At 50.3% G+C, this 19688-nt stretch overlaps 1 long non-coding RNA gene across 1 annotated transcript; it reads left to right on the forward strand.

The window, feature by feature from the left end:
• Positions 1-1947: 1947 nt before the first annotated feature.
• Positions 1948-16327, forward strand: LOC103012118 (uncharacterized). The gene is made up of 4 exons (XR_452535.3): positions 1948-2114; positions 4770-4839; positions 13682-14004; positions 16054-16327. It is a non-coding gene; the product is annotated as an uncharacterized LOC103012118 (long non-coding RNA).
• Positions 16328-19688: the final 3361 nt, after the last annotated feature.

Genomic DNA, 19688 nt, shown 5'->3' on the forward strand with positions numbered 1-19688 from the left:
GGCCGGGCTCCGCACAGGAACACGCAGCGCACAAGCTAGGACTTAGCTGGTATCTGCACCCCCTCCTCCTGCACGAACCCGAGCCACCCCAAACCCGCGGCCACCGCCACCAAGCCCCGCTCCAACTCGGAAAGTAGCGGGCAGCGAGGGCCGCGCGGAGGGGCGGCGGCGGGGAAAGGCCGGCGGTACCTGTCAGCAGCTCGACCTTGTGTCCCAGCACCTTCATGTCTGCGCCCCGCGCTGCCCGGCTCGGGGCTGCGGCGTCGGGGGAGTGCGCTCAGCCGAGCAGGGGAGAGGAGCGCGGGAGGCGAGGAGGGAAACAGCAGGAGAGCGAGAAGCGAAGCAGGAAGAGCAGCCGGCAGCCGGGAGAGCTCTCGCCGCCCCCCACGCCGCGCTCCCCCCTCCAAACAGGTTTAAAAAAATCCACCAATTGCACGACCGAGCACCCCTCAAAGGCGCCCGCCGCCACCTGGTCCGGGTGAACTCCGGGAGGCTGAGAGAGCGCGCGGGGTGGGTGCGGGTGACACTCTGGGAGGCGGCGGGAGTGGGCCCCTGTGCCCGCCGCCCGAACAAAGAGGCCCGGCCGCCCCCGGTGTCGCGATCAGGGAGGCGCGGGCGGCCGCGGGGCCGTGGCCCTGGGGGTCCGCGCCTCTGGCCGGGAAGGCGAGGAGGAAGAGCCCGGGTGGGGCGGAGTGGGCCGAAGGGGGGGTGCCGCCCTCGTAGGCGAAGTGTGGCCCGGCGACAAGGCGGCCCGCTCGCGGGTCTGGGTCGCGCGCGGGGGCTGAGCCGGGGCGGGGGGCCGGCCGCGGCCGCAGTGGCCGGCAAATGGGGGGAGATGGGTCTCGGGGCGCCACCGACTCACCTAGGGTGAGGCGAGCAAGACAGACGCGCAGGCGGGGAGCCGGGCCTCTGCGCTGCTGCCGCCAACGCACGGGTGCAGGTGCCGGCAGCGCCCGGCCCCTCTGCAGAGCCGCTGCTGCTGGGGGCGGGGGCCCGGCCGGGGGTGGTGCGCCACGGGGGGCGTGCCCACGTGGGCGCGGGGAGCGTGGGCGCTCGGCCCGGTGCTGGGCCCGGCCTGGGGGCTGGACCCGGGAGGCGGTCCTGCGCGCTCGGCTTCCGCCTCCCGCTGCGGCTGGAGCGCCCAGTGGGCGGGCGAGCTAGACCCCCGGACCCCCGAACCTAGCGGAGACCCCGGGTCGATCGGCCTGCTCCTCACCTCCTGCAGGCGCCCGGAGGAAGGGTCCCCCGCTGCTCGGAGTGCGCCGGGGGCGGTGGGAGGCCCCGCCCGCGCCGCCAGTCCCCTGGTCGCCGCGTGGCGTCGGGCTCCCGCGGGAGGGAGCGGTCTCTGCCTCAGTCTTTGTTTAGATTCCCCAGGAGCCCCGAGGAGACAGCACCCTCTCCCCCGCCCCTGTCGCCGGCCGGGAACCGCTGGGGAAAAGCCCTGGGGGGTCGGGAAGAGTCAGGCGCTGAGGTGGATTTGGGTCGTCGTCCCCCGTTTTCAGAGCCCTAGGGTTTCCTTGGGGAACTCATGCGGGAGTGACTCCAGGCAGAGGTGTTCTGGGCCCTCGCCCCGCCCCCCCTCCCCCCAATGTGGCGAGGTCCCTGCTCTCCTGCATTCACCCTCCATTATCTGAGCGATCAGGAAAGGGAACTGGGGACCCCTTTGGTCCTCAGGCTCACTCTGGTCAGGCCCAGTGGCGTTGCTCTCACCTGTTACCCCAAAAGAGGGAACGCCAAAGTCCCTGGATGGAGTCCTACTGTAGGGAGAATGGAAATGTGATGACCTGAAAAAATATACTTGGGCAAGACAGCTCAAGAGGCGGGCTCCTGGAGACAGGGGTTCTATTCAGGCTCTGCCACTGACCTTGGGCGAGGCTCTGCCCCTCCCGATTCCGGCCTTTCCGGTGCAGAGTGACTGTGTTGGACCAGGTCATCTGGGAGGTCCGGGATGGTGCGGGCTGAGACGTCAAGAGGATCCTTCAGTGCCTCTCCTCTTTCACTGGACCTTTAATTGGGCTGGTTTGTAACGAGGTCCCAGCTTTCCCTCAGCTCCAGGCTTCCGTGGAAGCTACTATGACTTTGAATTAACCGACTCGGCAACGTTTAGGAAGCTGGTAAGATTTGGTGGCCCCAGATGGGGTGCACATTCCTGCTTGGGGTGCAGTATATAAACTGCACAGAAGGCAGCAAGCTTGGGTTCTCCTTACAACTCTGGGGCTCACCTTGGGGAAATTCTTGCCTCTCAGTTTCCTCCTTTGTAAAGGGATGATGAGGGGAGGTGGTGACAGAGTAAACCTCTACGTGCTAAACATCCAGGAAACTGGTTCTACATATACAAGTCTGGAACCGGTCCTTAAGAGCACCGGCTGGTTCTATAATTTCCTGGCTGTGTGACTTATTCTCTCTGAGGCTTCATGTTATATTCTGTAAAATTGGGATGATGCTGACCTCAGAGGGCTCCTAAGAATTAAATGATGGCATAAAATGCTTAGCATAGTGCCAGACACATGGTTGAAGTGCTCAATAAATAGTCCTTGTGATTACTGATGATGAAACTGTTATTATTGCATTACAGATTCTTTCAGGCTTTTCTGAATTCTACCCTTTCCAATAATTTCAGGCCTGGTTATTGAATAAAACTAACTGTTGATGTTCTAGTAACATAATTCATGAGGCCTAGCCTGTTCTGAATTCCTTGGAGGAATACAGGCCCCAGGAGGACGTAAAAGGCTGCCTAATAAGAGCTTTGACACTGTGACACATCTGCACACAGACAGATCTGTGTGTGGAATGGTGTCTGCCACAGACTTGAACTAATGTAGACAAATCCATCTGGTTTAGATAATTCATGAACCCCAAGTGGGCATTTGTGGGGGGGGGGGGTTAGGTTGAGGATTTAAACCCCTAAAAAGTAAAGCTTTAATAGATGATGAAGCAATGTGATTGTGAGAACACTGCCCTACCAGGGAGCTACTGCATCAGGAAAAGGTGCTTAGGGGACTTCCCTGGTGTCGCAGTGGTTAAGAATCCGCCTGCCAATGCAGGGGACACGGGTTCGAGCCCTGGTCTGGGAATATCCCACATGCGGCGGAGCAACTAAGCCCATGTGCCAGAACTACTGAAGCCCTTGTGCCTAGAGCCCGTGCTCCGCAACAAGAGAAGCCACCGCAATGAGAAGCCCTCGCACCGCAATGAAGAGTAGCCCCCGCTCTCTGCAACTAGAGAAAGCCCGCGTGCAGCAACAAGACCCGACATGGCCAAAAATAAATAAATAAATAAATTTATTTTTAAAAATAAGAAAAGGTGCTTAGGACTTCCCTGGTGGCGCAGTGGTTAAGAATCCGCCTGCCAATGCAGGGGACACGGGTTCGATCCCTGGCCCGGGAAGATCCCACATGCCGTGGAGCAACTAAGCCTGTGCGCCACAACTACTGAGCCTGCGCTCTAGAGCCCGCGAGCCACAACTACTGAGCCAGCGTGCCTAGAGCCTGTGCTCCACAACAAGAGAAGCCACCGCAATGAGAAGCCCGCACACCGCAACGAAGAGTAGCCTCCCGCTCACCGCAACTAGAGAAAGCCCGCGCGCAGCAACGAAGACCCAACACAGCCAAAAATAATTAAATAAAATGAATAAATTTATTAAAAAAAATAAAAAAGAAGAAAGAAAAGGTGCTCAGGGGATAGGCAGGGAGGGAGGCCCTGACCCCTTCCGGAGGAGTCAGTCATGCTGGGCAGAGAAGTCCCAGCTGAGTCAGCAGAAGCACAAGCTCTCAGTTCCTTCTGCTCCGGGGCTCTTCTTCACCCCTTTGAGGGAGGCAGGGTGTTTGGGGGCAGGCTGGGTGGCAGGGTTTTTAACAGAGGAAAGCCAAGTGTGGCAGATGGCCAAGCGGTTGGCTGGGACAGGGGGCCTCCAAGACATATCCCTCAAGCCTTGCTCCTCATTACCTGAAAGATACTGCGAAAGTTGTTGCCCTCTCTGGACTGCCCTTTTCCCATTTGTAAACCAGAGAGGAGACTGGCCTGTACCTCACCTAGAGACGAGACCCAGCCTGTCCGAACATCTCTTTGGGCCTTCATTTCCCCATCCGTAAACTCAGGCTACCGAATCAGTCTGGGTGACTGCAGGAAATAGAAACCTACTCTGTCTGATTTAAGCAAAACAGGGCTTTGTTAAAAGGATGGTGGGCAGCCCTCGGGATCTCAGGAGCCAGGCCCAACCCTGTAGCATTGGTCTGGTGTCAAAACCACTGCTGCCATCCCCGGGAACAGATGCTGCAGCCGGCACCGCCCCTGGGCAGGGACATGGGATGCTGGCATCAGGACCATGGCTGCCTCTGAAGCCAGAGGGGCTGCTGCCGCCACTGCCGCACTGTCACCAGCATGGACTTGGTGTGGTCTTGGCTTGTTCGTGTCACCAGTTTCTAATTCACAGTCAGGAATGTGATGTCTGATGGCAGATGCCTGTAAAAGGTACTCTGTCAAAGCTTCAAGGGAGGCTGGGAAAAATGTGTTTTCAGTTCCTCTAGTAGGAGGTGGACTCTGCCTCGTAGGAAGGGCATGTCAGATGCTGGTGGCCAAAAGAGTGGCCAGTGCCCACTTCAGATAATAATGGACTTGTGAAACTGCTGTGAGGTGACACACGTGGCACTTAACTCGGAGGCTGGCATGGAGGGAACACACCACCTCGGGTCACTGAGAGTCATGTCCCACTGCAAGTCTACAGCGTCAAGTGATGACGCTCCTACATGCTTTACTCTTTGATTTTTCAGCAGGTGAAAGACAAAAGGACCTTGAGAACAGTATGCAGAGGCAGCTCCGGTCCCTTTGCCAGGAGGACAGGTGACTGGGTTTTTCCACTGTGGTGATGAATTGGGCTGAGTCACCGTTCCTCTCCAGTCCCCTTGTGACCATGACTGGGAGCAAGTGAAAAGAACCAGCAGGTGGGGTCAGGGGTGCAGGGGAGCCTGGGGCCATCGAAGCTCCCTCTGTTAGCAGGGGGAGGTTGAGCAGGAACTGTGCCCCCGTCCCCACTAACACTCCCCACTCACTAATGATGAGTAAGATGGCCTCAGGGAGAGAAGAGAGGATCCTTTCTCTTCTTTTATAGGCTTGGTTGAGTGCCTCTTTGGTGCCAAGCCCTGTGCTGAGTGCACTGGAGAACCAGAGCAGACCAGGCACTGACCTTGCCTTTCAGGTTTGTGCACCGATGGAGGAAACCACCTCAGAGTCCCATAATCTGGGTACTGGGCAGACTCTGCTAAGACGTGCAATTGAGGTTACCGTGCAGCACAGAGGGGGCCTGGAGGGGTCAGGAAGGGCTTCATGGAGGCAGAGGCATCTGAGCCTGCAGAGAGGTGGAAGGTCAGCAGAGATAGAAGAGAGGGTGTTTGGGAGAGAGCATCCATCCATCCATCCATCCATCCTACAGTGGGTCAGCTAGGCCCCATGCTAAGCTCAGGGAGGCACAGAGCTGAGCATGTTGCAGCCCTGCCCTCTGCCAGGAGCTCCTGCATTTAGGTGGAGAAGGCTGGGTGTGCGTGAGCAGATGGTGAGGAAGCTGGAATAAGCAAGTAGGCAGCGGTGAGTGCCTGGTCTCAGGCTGCCTCTGGAATTTCACCAGCCACCAGATTATCTGCTTCCTGCTCCTGGGCCACCCTGGACCACTCAGTGGCTATGTTGCCACCCCCTTTCTCCCATAACATGTTAAGACCCTCCCCCTTCAGTGCCTGCCCTTTGCTCTCCAGGGAACTCCAGACACCCCACTCTGTCCTCCCTGATCCAAGAGGAGAGCAGAACCCCCTCCAGTTCCCTTTGAGAATGCCCTTCCACCTCCCCTGGAAGCTTTACCAGACACATGGCGCCCCAGTCTGTGCTGAGTCCAGGCAAGGGGTAGGTCTGATAATATATTTTTGAAATTCCAATAGTCATATATGTTCAATGCAGAAAACTCAATGCAGAGGAAAAAATTAAAATCACTCAAAATTCCATTGCCTAAAGATAACCAGTGTTAACATGTTAACATTGGGGCAGAGGGGAGGGGTATGTCCTTCAGCACGTGTGTGTGTGTGTGTGTGTGTGTGTGTGTGTGTGTGTGTGTTTCCCCCCCAGGAATCATACTGCACATATTTTTGCCACTCAATCTTTTTTCACTTGCCAGTATACCATGAACATTTACCCTGATAAAAACTATTCTTCCGCAATGTAATGATAATAGCTGCACTGTACTGTGTGGATGCTTCATTATTTTCTTAGCTGATCCCATAGTGTTGGGCATTTAGGATGTTTCCAATTTTGCATTGTTGGAAACAGTGTTGCTAGCAATTTACCCCAAGATGCTGCTTTGCCCCCATCTCTTGGATGACCTCCTAAGGCCACTCTGCAGCCTCCCTTTGCCTGGGTGCTTGGTCTCTGACCTCCGCCAAGGCCAGCCCATCCATCCTTGAAAGGAGACCTGTGTGTGGTCTCCCGACTGGCTTCACACCTACGCAGGTTCTTGGGGGAATCTTGGGGAAGGAGTGGAGTGGTTGCCAGCCCCACCTTCCCAATTGTGCTAATTTCACTTTAAAGCCTGAGTTTTTTTGATCTTGTATGTGTAAGGTGTTACTACTGGAGGAAACTTAGTTAAGGGTACACAGGACCTCTCTCTATTATTTTGCAACTTCCTGTAAATCTATAATTATTTCAAATAAAAAGCTAAAAAAACAAACACACCCAAGGCAGTCCTGGAGGGAACTATTTGGCCCCAGATTCAGGAACGAATGTTTTTAAGTCCACACTTTGTCACAAGGTCCAGAGCTAAGAGTTCCCTGTCTCAGTTTCCCCTGAAGGACAGGAAATGTTCCAGGGAAAGACAGCTCTCCCGGCGGGTGCTGGGTGGCCCTCCAGGCTTTCCTCGATCCTAACTCTGCTGCTGGCCCCAGGCGTGAGCCTGAGCGGCCTGATCAACCCCACTTTCAGCAGGAAGGGAGAACCAAGAGGTCAGGGAGGAGGCACAGCTTTCCCTGGGCCCCAGGGAGCTCTTACATAGACATGAATTTGCAGAAAGCAGACGAAAAGCTAAGATTTGCTCTTTGGAGGAGAGCTAAGCCATTCTCCTTCCAAAGAGGACACACATGTCTGGAGAAGCCTTTGTCCTGAAGTTCTGGAGAGAATGGCCCCCTTCCTACAGGGTGATTGTCCCAGCCCCACCCCAGGCCTGAGCTAAAGCCATGCCCAGAGTTGGGGTCCCATGCCCCAGACCTAGGGTGGACCCTATGGTAGGCTGCCCCGGGCACGCCTCCCTCTCGGGGGGCTGCAGTGTCCTCAGCACCACAATGACAGGATTGGGTTGAATCAGAGGTTCCAACCAAGTTTCCAGATAATAGAAACTGAGGAACTGACATACGATGCTGTGTTGAGGGTCCCCAAGACCACCCTCAAGCTTGATGATTTACTAGAAGGACTCATAAAACTCAGAAAAACTATTTCCTTCACGGTTGCCATTTACTGCAGCGAAAGGACACGGATCAAATCAGTAGAGAGAAAGGGTGCACGAGTGGAGTCCAGGAGACACCAGGCACAAGCTTCCAGTGCCCCTCCCAGTGGAGTCGCACAGGGGCACAGTCAATGCTTCCAGCACTGATGTGTGATAACACGAGCAGAGTACCAACCGGGGACGCTCACCTGAGCCTTGGAGTGCAGGGTTTTTACTGAGAGTCGGTCACATAGGCATGCAGCACCTGCGCAACTGACCTAAGCTACTCAGTCTCCAGGCCCCCAGAAGTCAAACTGACACAGTGTGGCCCAGGGCCTCGGGCCTCCAAACACAGACTTTCCCCAGAGGTCACACTGTGAGTGTTAACTGTCTGGTCAGACCCATACAGTGTGGCCCAAGGCCTCAAACACACACAAACACTCCCGTCAGGCAGCAGGCGTACCAAGGACTAGTCCTTTCTTTGGAAAGTCCAGGATTCGAGCAATCCAAGCCTGCTGAGCTAACCCCTTGCTGCACAGATACCAATCATTTATTTTGCCACAAGCACACGCAAACTGTCATCTATTATCACCATGATTTCATATAAGAAATGAAGTTTAACTCCAAGAAGGTAGTCTGGACATCATGATGTGATAGGGGTTAGTGCTCCCCAGGAGAAAACAGGTGGCCCTACATTGTTAGCTTTGAAGATGAGGGAAGGGTCCAGGAGCCACCAGTGTACACCAGGACTCTGATATATATGCTTTTCTTGTTTGTCCACACAGCTTTGTCCCCAGTCAAGGAACAGATAGGCTGAGAAGCTCCCTCTGGCTCCTGCGTTAGCTCTGGGTTGGGTGTCCCCGCTCTTGGGTAAGACCAGGCTTTGCTGAGGGTGGGAGGGCTCAGTCTGGGACCCTTCTTAAGTGTCCAAGCCAGTTTGTCCTTTCTTTTCTTGGGCCTTGCTGCTGTTGCAGCTTATCCTGGGAAAGAGACAAGCCTGTTCTTTTAAACAAATGCCCTGGCCCCTGCCCTGGCCCTTACCCCAGGCTCCAGGCACCCCTAGTTCAAACTCTAGGGTAGACCAGATGTTCTTCTAAGGTCCCACTTCATCCCGTTTCCTCATGGTCCAGCCTCCATGCATGGAGCTGAGCCATCAAATGCCTGGGCTGTTGGCCTGAGCAGGCCTTGAGATGGGGAGTCAGAACAGCCTTGGGTTTCACCATCTACTACCTGGGTGACCTTGGGTAAGTTTCACACACTTGCAGAATTTCCTCCTCTCTCCAACAGGTCTAATTATATAGCTGTGAGGAGTTAGTGAGTTGCTAACTGAAGAGCCCTCAGCTCAGGGCCCAGCACCTAGTTAGGGTCCACTGATGAGTGGCTGTTAGGACAATGAATTTTGTGGTTCCTGGTACAAGGTGTGGGGGCAGGTGGGATCCTTGTGATGAGTACAGTGGGCGCAGTACTGCCTTGGAGCTGTGTGTTTAGAAGCCAGGAGGTCCTTCTGGCCTCTGGACTTTGGGAGTGGGAGTACAACTCATGTACACAGCAGGAAGAGACCTGGTGGGCTATTGGGGTATCATGAGGATCGAGAGGCCTGTTCACCGCAGGGCCTTTGCACATGCATTCTTTCTCCCCAGGGACCCCTTCCTTCCACTTCCTACACTTCCCTGGGCTAATCCTGCTCATCCCTGGGGGTGTCAATTTAGACTTCACCTGACTCCCTGATTCCCTGACTGCCTTCCTCTGTGCTTCCATCATACCATATTCTCAATAATAATAATAATACCAATAATAATAGTCTACCATTTAAGAAGCCCTTACTATATGCCAGGCATAGTGCTAAGAGCATTACCTACATACGTTATCTCATTTGAATCTCCCAACATTTGGAGAGAGAGCTATAGTTATATTTTTCTGATTTTACAGATGAAGAAACAGGTTCAGAGAAGTGAAGTAACTGGCTCAACTGTACAGTGGTTGTCTGTGTGCCGGTCCGTCTCCGCCCTGGACTATGAGCTTCCTGAGAGCAGGGATTGTGTCTTGTTGGCTGTTAAGCCTCAGCATCCAGCACTGGGCCTGGTACTTAGGATGAGCTCAGTAGGTGGGAGCCCTCCACCAATATCTGTTGAATAAATGAGTGAGTGAGTGAATACTGCAAAGTACCAATGCAGCGCTTGGCTCACCGTGAATGATTTGCGGTCAGCAGAATAATGCCTCCCCTCAAATACGTCGGTGTCCTCATCCCTGGAATCCGTGAATATGTTACCTTACTTGGCAGAGGGGAATGAAGGGTGCAGATGAAGTGAAGTTGCTTATCAGCTGACTTGAAAGTAGAGAGATGATCCTGGATTATCTGGGTGGGCCCGATGTAATCACATGGATCCTTAAAAGTGGGAGAGGGAGGCAGGAGAGAACCAGAGAGACGGCAGCATGAGGACTTGGCTTGATGGCATTGCTAGCTTTGAAGATGGAGGAAAGGGCCATATGCCAGGGAAAGCAGATGGTCTCTAGAAGCTGGAAAAAGCAAGGAAATGGATTCTCCTCTAGAACCTCCAAAAGGAATGCAGCCCTGCCAACATCTTGATTTTAGCCCAGGGAGACTTTGGGCCTCCAGATCTATAAGAAAATTTATTTGTATTGTTTTAAGCCAGTAATGTGGTAATTTTTCACATCAGCAATAAAAACTAGTATGGTGCCCAATGCCTGATGCTGAGGATCACACTTAGGTCACTTATTTTTTTTTTTTTTAATTTTATTTATGGCTGTGTTGGGTCTTCATTTCTGTGCGAGGGCTTTCTCTAGTTGTGGCAAGCGGGGGCCACTCTTCATCGCGGTGTGCGGGCCTCTCACTATCGCGGCCTCTCTTGTTGTGGAGCACAGGCTCCAGACGCGCAGGCTCAGTAATTGTGGCTCACGGGCCCAGTTGCTCTGCGGCATGTGGGATCTTCCCAGACCAGGGCTCAAACCCATGTCCCCTACATTGGCAGGCAGATTCTCAACCACTGCACCACCAGGGAAGCCCTTAGGTCACTTATTAAATGATTGTTGAGCTGAATTGGATTATTACTGTATGTACCCCACTTACTATCAGGAAAGACATACGAGAAAAAAGCATTTTTGTATATTCTGGATTTACTGCATCAGAGGCCTAATTGGGAGGTCTCAAGTCTCAGGATGTGTTAGAGTTTGATCCTGAGACCAAGCCATTGGTTTGGCAGGCTGGGCTGAGTGGGGTCACAGAGAATGACATGAGGGGCCTTCTAGGGAAAGGGAGCCCCAGGGTGTGAGTGAGCAGTGCTGCTGGGCAGGTTGAGTCAGCATCCTGGACTGTCCATGGCCTCAGGCCTGAGGGTGCCACCTTTGGGTGCATGCCTGCTGCTTCCATAAGCAGAAGGGACACCATGCACTGAGTCTGTACCTCTGCTGGCAGGTCCTAACAGCTGTTAGTCGGCTCGGGCTGCTATAACAAAATACCATAACTGGGTGGCTTATAAACAGTTCTAGAGGCTGCAAGTCTGAGATCAGGGTGCCAGCATGGTCAGGTCCTGGGGAGGACCCTCTCCCAGGTTGCAGACAGCTGTTTTCTCACTGTGTCCTCACATGGGGCGGGAGGAGGTGGAGCAGAGCGAGCCCTCTGGGATCCTTTTATAAGGGCACTAATCCCACTTATGCACACCCCACCCTCATAACCATATCACCTCTCAAAGGCCCCCAACTCCAAATACCATCACATTGGCGGGGGGGCATTAGGATTTCAATACATGAATTTGGGGGACACAAACATTCTGTCCATAACAAGCCCCACTGTGTAAGTACCATGATGATACCAATCCACCAGAGGAGAGAATAGCCAGCTCTTGTGTCTTTCTCCACTGTGCTGGGCACTGTACCAAGCATCCTTAACTGGTTCAGCCCTCATAACGATTCCATGTGATGGGTGCCATCGTTATTCCCATTTTACAGATTAGGAAACTGGGGTCTAGAAAGCTAGAGTTACTGCCAGTAATTGGGCCTGAACAAAGGCAGGGGGGCTCCAGGGTCTCTGTTCTTACCCACTGCGCTCTACTGCCTCTAGATGGAATAATGATTATAAGAGCAATAAGACCACCTCACATTTGGATAAGACCTTTCTGTTCACACTCATTTGCATCCTGCTTTCTCTTGTCATCCTCACAGTGGCCAGTCATTATGATCAGTACCCCTGGCTTACATTTTGGGAAACAGCTCATGAGAGGGAGGTCCCAGCCTTCCTCAATTCAAAGCAAGGGTGGGATTCCTTCCTGGGTCTCCTGGCTCCAAATCCAGAGTCTGTCTCTTCCACCAGCTCCTGCCTCACCCTGATGCATTATTTATGGCCCATTACTTACCTCCTGCAGGCACCCAGATGCTGCCTGCCAGAGCTGTGACCTCGCTGCATCCCCTGGAGAGGACCAAGGGCAGCTTTTTCCCCCTCATCCTCGCTCTCCTCTCTCCCCTCCCCCTTGAAGCCTCTCTGGGTCTTGGCAGGCCCCTGGGGTGTGGCACAGCCAGTCCCCTCTGCTGACTTGTGAGCACTTTTCCTCTTTGCCGAGCCAGTCAACACATCCAGTGAGCTCCCGGCTTCCTGAGAAAAGCAGTGGCAGCTGCACAGTCCAAACTCACCATCCCCTTATCACAGCCCTGGCTCGAGTCACCAGTGTGTGTGTGCACGGGAGGATGGTGTGTGTATGTGCATGTGTGTGCATGTGTGTCATGAGAGGAGGGCATGTGTTTATGTTATATATGGAGCAGGGGAGGGGCGTGGATTTAAGAGCTCACAGTTGAACACGTTTGAGTTGCCTCTTCTGGGTCTTGTAGCCAAAAGCTAAGTCACCGTGGCAACTGGGAAGCTGTGCTTAGGTCAAGAGCTAAGGCTGGGGGGCTTCCCTGGTGGCGAAGTGGTTAAGAATCTGCCTGCCAATGCAGGGGACACGGGTTCGAGCCCTGGTCCGGGAAGATCCTACATGCCGCAGAGCAACTAAGCCCGTGTGCCACAACTACTGAGCCTGCACTGTAGAGCCTGCGAGCCACAACTACTGAGCCCGCGTGCCACAACTACTGAAGCCCCCGAGCCTAGAGCCTGTGCTCTGCAAGAAGAGAAGCCACGCGCAATGAAGAGTAGCCCCTGCTCGCCGCTACTAGAGAAAGCCCACGTGCAGCAACGAAGACCCAACGCAGCCAAAAAAATTTTTTTTTAATTTTTAATAAATTAAAAAAAAAAAAAAACAGCTAAGGCTGGGAGCAGGACCCCCAGGGCCCCTGGAGCCCACAGCCTTGGAGCTGTGAGACATTGAGCAAATTGCTTAATCTCTCTGTCCTTATTTGCCTCCTTCTTTACTTCCCTGAGTGGAGGATTAGATGAGAATTCCTGTGACGCAACCAGCGCAGGGCCTGAGGGACAGCGAACGCTGATACACATCTTTTGACCAGGCACCCTATCCTGCCTTCCTCTAGGCAAGGAAGGATTAGTTTGGATCACAAACTCCTGGGAGGAAGGGCACCTGGGGACGGGGAAGGAGAAGCTAAAGGCTTGCAGACCCGACTGGTTGGTGTCTAGGCAGCAGCTGGGTCACCTTCATCTCAGTTTCCATGTCTGTAAAATGGGCAATAGCTGAAGTTAATAGTTGCTTAACATCATGGCTGGCACCATGGAATTCTGGAAGATGAGAATGAAAACTCCAGGAAATTATAGAAATTGCTCCTTGGACGTTTTCCCTTTTCCTCAGAATTTAAGGCTTTTGGTGCATGTTAGCACACAAAACCAGACAGCAGGCATTTGTTTCTCCTACTCGATTTTAAACTCAAAACTCCCAGGTCCTGAGTGATTATAGTTGAAGTTTCTCAGAATCATCTGGAGACCCTGTGACTCACACAGCCCCTAAGCCTTGACTCCAGGACCCTGGTTAGGAGGGACCAGAGGCACCAACGAATCTGTATCTTTAATAATCTTCCTCGATGATTCCAAAGCAGGTGGCCCACTGTGAGAAATTAGAGACCAATCCACTGGCTGGGGATTTTTCCAGATGCCCCTGGAAGGAGTCCTTTCAGAGTCCTGTCTCCTAGGCTCCTTGTCCTCCATCCTAGGACCCTGAGAATGGAACGAGTGGGCTTCCCCAAACCTCACCACCTCCCACTTCCTCCAGTTTAGCATTGTTGGTTTCTGTAGCTTGATTAATTAATTAATTAATTAATTAATTAATTCTGTAGGTTAATTAATCACCGTAACTATTCTTGGACCCAGGACAACTGATGTTTGTTCTGTGGATGCCCCTCCCTGGAAGCACAGGGGAGTGAACAAAGCTGGATCACAGCAAAGTCTTCCCCAGACTTGGGAGCCCAACTTGAAGAGCCTGCCCTTGAACTCCTGCCTATTGAATTGAAAAGGACACACACTGGGTAGCTGCCACGTACAGACCTTGGGCCACAGAATGAGATGCAGGAAGCAGGCCTGACAATGCCCTGTGGACTGCAGCAGAACTGCCCCAGCCAGCATGCAGACCCCTGAGCAAGAAAAGCAAACACTTGTGGTGGTAAGCCCCTGAATTTGTGGATGGTTTGTTACACAGCATTATTGCAGCCATAGCTGACTAGTTCACCAGGATCAATCTATTTTTTTCAGAGGCTCTTGAGGCTAACTTTGCCTGCTTTAATCTTGCTGTATGATTCCTTGCCTATAGCGAATCAGCAAGTCTGGTTCTAAGGTTCCAAGTCATTTTGGTGACCCTGGTGGTGCTCCGTCCCCTCCTACTCCAGAACTGGCTATGAACCTCTTCCATCTCATTCATCCTAGGAGCAACCATAGTAATCACCTGCAAGCATTGACTGCTGACCACAGACTGCTAATCCATCTGAAATGTTCTATATATTTGTCGCCATAATCCTATGAACTAGTAACTAAGATTATCCCCATTTTATAGATAAGAAGATCAAAGCTTGGGGAAATTTACTAGCAATCTTACCGCTGGTAAGTGGTGGACAAAGACGCTAGCCCAGATCTCCAAGCCTGTGCTCTTCACCCCTCTTCCCAAGAGCTTCCTCATGTTGGTGGAAATGCCTATTTTCCTGACATAGCCCCCTCTCCAAGCCCTCTTCCACACACCCTTCTCCAGGGCCACCTTCCAGCTTCAAGTCCCGCAGCCACTTCCCACTTGCAGTGAATATACTTGATCCCTGATGCCTGGAGTTAATTATTTCAAAAAGACATTTGGAAACTCAGCTCTGTTGGGTCTAATGTGTTCCTTTTTGCTAGTTTAATAGTTCTGTCTTTCAAAAATGAGTGTGTGGGGCTTCCCTGGTGGCGCAGTGGTTGAGAATCTGCTTGCCAATGCAGGGGACACGGGTTCGAGCCCTGGTCTGGGACGATCCCACATGCCGCGGAGCAACTGGGCCCGTGAGCCACAATTACTGAGCCTGCGCGTCTGGAGCCTGTGCTCCGCAACAAGAGAGGCCGCGATAGAGAGAGGCCCGCGCACCGCGATGAAGAGTGGCCCCCGCTTGCCACAACTAGAGAAAGCCCTCGCACAGAAACGAAGACCCAACACAGCCAAAAATAAATAAATAAATTAAATTAAATTTTTTAAAAAAATGAGTGTGCTTTTGAAACATGTTCACTGGACTGTCATTTCATTACCCTCCAGATATCTTCCCATTGTTGTTTTTCTCTTTGAACCCATGCTCACACCAGCCCTGTGGATCTCAGAACCAAGACCTGTTTGTGACTGGGGTGTCTGCTCCCCACAGGTAAGGCCTTGACTGTCTGTGTGCCCAGGCTCAGCAATCAGGCAGAAAGACAGTCTGAAATCATGAAAAATCTAAAGTACTGGATCATTTTTAAAAGAGGCAGCTTGGGTTCTTACTGGAGCATTCTGTTCACCAAATGCTAAAATGGTTATTTCTGGGCAGTGGATTTTAAGGGAGTTTCTAGTTTCTTCTTTACCCATCTCTTATCTGTTTTACTTTCCATTGCTTTTAATTAACAAAAGCATGTAGAATTTTTTTTTTAAATAAATTTATTTATTTATTTCTTTATTTTTGGCTGTGTTGGGTCTTCGTTTCTGTGCGAGGGCTTTCTCTAGTTGCGGCGAGCGGGGGCCACTCTTCATCGCGATGCGCGGGCCTCTCACTATCGTGGCCTCTCTTGTTGCGGAGCACAGGCTCCAGACGCGCAGGCTCAGTAGTTGTGGCTCACGGGCCTAGATGCTCCGTGGCATGTGGGATCCTCCCAGACCAGGGCTCGAACCCGTGTCCCCTGCGCTGGCAGGCAGACTCCCAACCACTGCGCCACCAGGGAAGCCCAGCATGTATAATTTTAATAATAAAATATAATTTAAAATACTGTGCATGCAATAAGAGGAAACTGACCCTTCCGGCAAAGTGTCAAGGCAAGTCTGGCTTTTACGAATTTGTTAAATGAACTTTTATAAACTTGTCAAATGGCCTTTTATGAATTTATTAAAGCCACTCCAAGAAGCAGACCTCTCTCTGAAAATGAGTAGAACTCTGTGCAAAGAGGGAAAACAAGACCCAGGCTAACAATTACATTCATAAAATAATTTTTGTGTTTCCGCCTGCCAATGCAGGGGACACGGGTTCAACCCCTGGTCTGGGAGGATCCCACATGCCACTGAGCAACGGAGCCTGTGCGCCACAACTACTGAGCCTGCACTCTGGAGCCCGTGAGCCACAACTACTGAGCCCACGTGCCACAACTGCTGAAGCCCACGCGCCTAGAGCCCATGCTCCACAACAAGAGAAGCCACCACAATGAGAGGCCTGTGCACCGCAACGAAGAGAAGCCCCCGCTCGCCGCAACTAAAGAAAGCCCGCGTGCAGCAATGGAGACCCCACGCAGCCGAAAATAGTAAATAAATAAATAAATATTTTAAAAAATGGGATGGAACCTGAGTTTTTAAAACGTTAACTTTACTGTTTGTTAAATCTTAGATACCACTTTTCTTTACCCTTGGGCATGATTTGACTTAAATTTGCAAATCGACTGTAGGGTAGATCTGTTTCTATAGGTTTTCACTTAACAGATACGAATTGAGTTTTGCCCAGTGCCAGGCAGTGTTCTAGGCTCACAGGCTTCAGTAAGGAGCGGGGATGGATCCCCAGCCTTGAGCGCCACTGCTCTGGGAGAAGGCAGTGGTGCCAGCACTCACACAGCTGGATAAGTGCTCTGGGAGGACACTGGGGAAGCCCAGAAGAGGCAGTTCTTTTCTCTCCCTGAGAAAAATCAAGGAAGGCTTCTCAGAGGAGGTAACTGACACATAGAAGTTTACCAGGAGGAGCAGGTGACATTCCAGGAGGAGAAGGAAGACATTCCAGCCAAAGAGAAGAGGAGGTACAAATTCTCCTGGGGGTAGTGGTTGTAGAAAGGCTAGAATTGTGTTCGTGAAATAGCAAGTTGCTGGCTGTGACTACAATTTAGAGTATATAGTGTGTATGTATTTGTTGTATGTTGAAGAGCCTTGAATGATGGGCTAAGCAGTTTATCTGGTTGGCGATGGGGAGCTATTAAAAGGTCTTAAACAGGGAAGTGGCATGATCACATTTGCCTTTTAGAATGGCTGCTCAATGGATGTATCCAGGAAGGTCCACGTGGGCAACAGAAGCCACGTTAACCATAGGAATGGAGAAAATTTAATGTAAATAATTACCTAGGTCAGAATGGCCATCATCAAAAAGTCCACACATAATAAATGCTGGAGAGGGTGTGGAGAAAAGGGGACCCTCCTACACTGCGGGTAGGAATGCAAATCGGTGCCACCACTATGGAAAACAGTCTGGAGGTTCCTCAAAAAACTAAAAATAGAGTTACCATATGATCCAGCAATCCCACTCCTGGGCATGTATCTGGAAAAGACGAAAACTCTAATTCAAAAAGATTCATGCACACCAATGTTCAAAGCAGCACTATTCACAATCGCCAAGACATGGAAACAACCTAAATGTCCATTGACAGATGAATGGATAAAGAAGATGTGGTGTGTGTGTGTGTGTGTGTGTGTGTATATATATATATATATATATATATATATACACACACACACACACACACACATACAATGGAATATTACTCAGCCATTAAAAAGAATGAAATATTGCCATTTGCAGCAACATGGATGGGCCTAGAGAATATCATACAAAGTGAAGTAAGTCAGACAGAGAAAGACAAATATGATATCATTTATATGTGGATCTAAAAAAATACAAATCAACTCATTTACAAAACAGAAACAGAGTCACAGACATAGAAAACATATTTATGGTTACCAAAGGGGAAAGGGGAGGGATAAATTAGGAGTAATAGATACACACCACTATATATAAAATAGATAAACAACAAGGACAACTGTATAGCACATGGAACTATAGTCAATATCTTGTAATAACCTATAATGGAAAAGAATCTAAAGCCATACACCTGAAAACTAATACAATATTGTAAGTCAATTATAGTTTAGTGAATAAAATTTTAAAAAAGAAAAAATAATTACCTAGATATATTTATCCATCTATCCATCCCTCTATCCATCCATCAATTCACCTTATTTTTTAATGTATTTCAAAGCAAACTACAGGCATCAGTGCACTCCCCTAAATACTTCAGCGTACATGTCATTCATTAATGTTCAATTTTTTTTCAGTTTTTAATCAAATTTATATACAATGAAATGCAAAAATCCTAAGTACACATTTGCTGAATTTTGACAAATGAATACACCTGTGTAACCCAAACTGCAATCAAAATATGAGATATTACCATTACCCTAGAAAATTCCTTCATGGCCATCCTCAGGCAATCCTTGCCCCATCCTCCAAGAGACAACCACTGTTCTGATTTTTTTCCCACCATTTTCAGCATTATTGACATTTTGGTCCAAATAATTCTTTGTTCTTGGGGGCTGTCCTGTGCATTACTTAGCCTGTCCTAGAATTTCATATAAATGGAATATACTCTTTTTTGTTTGGCTTTTCCTGCTTAACATGTTTATGAGATTCATCCATATTATCTTTTTTTTTTTTTTTGAGGCTTACGATGATTTTTTTTTAAATTTTTATTGGAGTATAGTTGATTTACAATGTTGTGTTAGCTTCAGGTGTACAGCAAAGTGAATCAGTTATACATATACATATATCCATTCTTTTTTTTCATCCATGTTATCTTGTGTATCATTGTTTGTTCCTTTTTTATTGCCACGTAGTTGTTCCTTTTTTATTGGCAAGTAGTATTCCATTATAAACCACAGTTTGTTTATCCATTCTCCTGTTGATGGACATTGGGGCCATTTCTAGTTTTTGGTTATTATGAAAAAAGCCGCTATGAACATTTTTTTGCAATTTTTTTTTTTTTTGGTGAGCATTATGTTTTAATTTCTCCTAGCTAAAGAGCTAGGAGGACTTTCTGGGTCATTGGGTAGGTGTATAATTAGATTTATCAGATAACACACTTCCCTCTTCCTAAGTGGGTCTGAACCATTTTACATCAATCTCCCTAGGGCAGGTACCAACCAGAATAGCCTCTACACCCCAGAGCCCATTGAAATGATTCAAACTAGCCAATCCTAAGCCTGCTTACCTTGCATCACTGGCTCTTTCCCATAGAAACCACAGTAAAGGCTCTTACCCACGCTTTCCTCCTGCTCCTTCTCCCTCCCTGGTGCTTCCCCGTGTGGCCCTGTGTGGCATGGCGCAGTGTGACCCCTCCTCTTGGGATCTGGGAGTCACAAATTATCTTTTCAATGGCAATCATCTCTTGATCTGTTGGCCTTACCATATCTGAATGATAATAAAATCTACATTTTAAAACAATGAGCAAAAAAGATTCTATCTTTCTTTTCACTAACCTCTAACTCAACTTAGCATTTCCCTTAAATATAGTTGTAGGCAACAAACCATAGTCATCTCAGCAGTATTACTGTCTTTGCTGCACGAGAAATCACAGATGTTTTAATAAATTTATTTTTAAAATTTTTGGCTGTGTTTATTTATTTTTAAAATTTTTGGCTGCGCATGGGCTTTCTCTAGTTGCAGTGAGGAGGGGCTACTCTTCATTGCTGTGCACGGGCTTCTCTTGTTGTGGTGGCTTCTCTTGTCGTGGAGCATGGGCTCTAGGTGTGCGGGCTTCAGTAGTTCTGGCACACGAGCTCAGTAGTTGTGGCTCGCGGGCTCTGGGGTGCAGGCTCAGTAGTTGTGGTGCATGGGCTTAGTT

This window comes from Balaenoptera acutorostrata, chromosome 19 (genome assembly GCF_949987535.1).
Source record: "Balaenoptera acutorostrata chromosome 19, mBalAcu1.1, whole genome shotgun sequence".
In the NCBI taxonomy this organism is placed as follows: Eukaryota; Metazoa; Chordata; class Mammalia; order Artiodactyla; family Balaenopteridae; genus Balaenoptera; species Balaenoptera acutorostrata.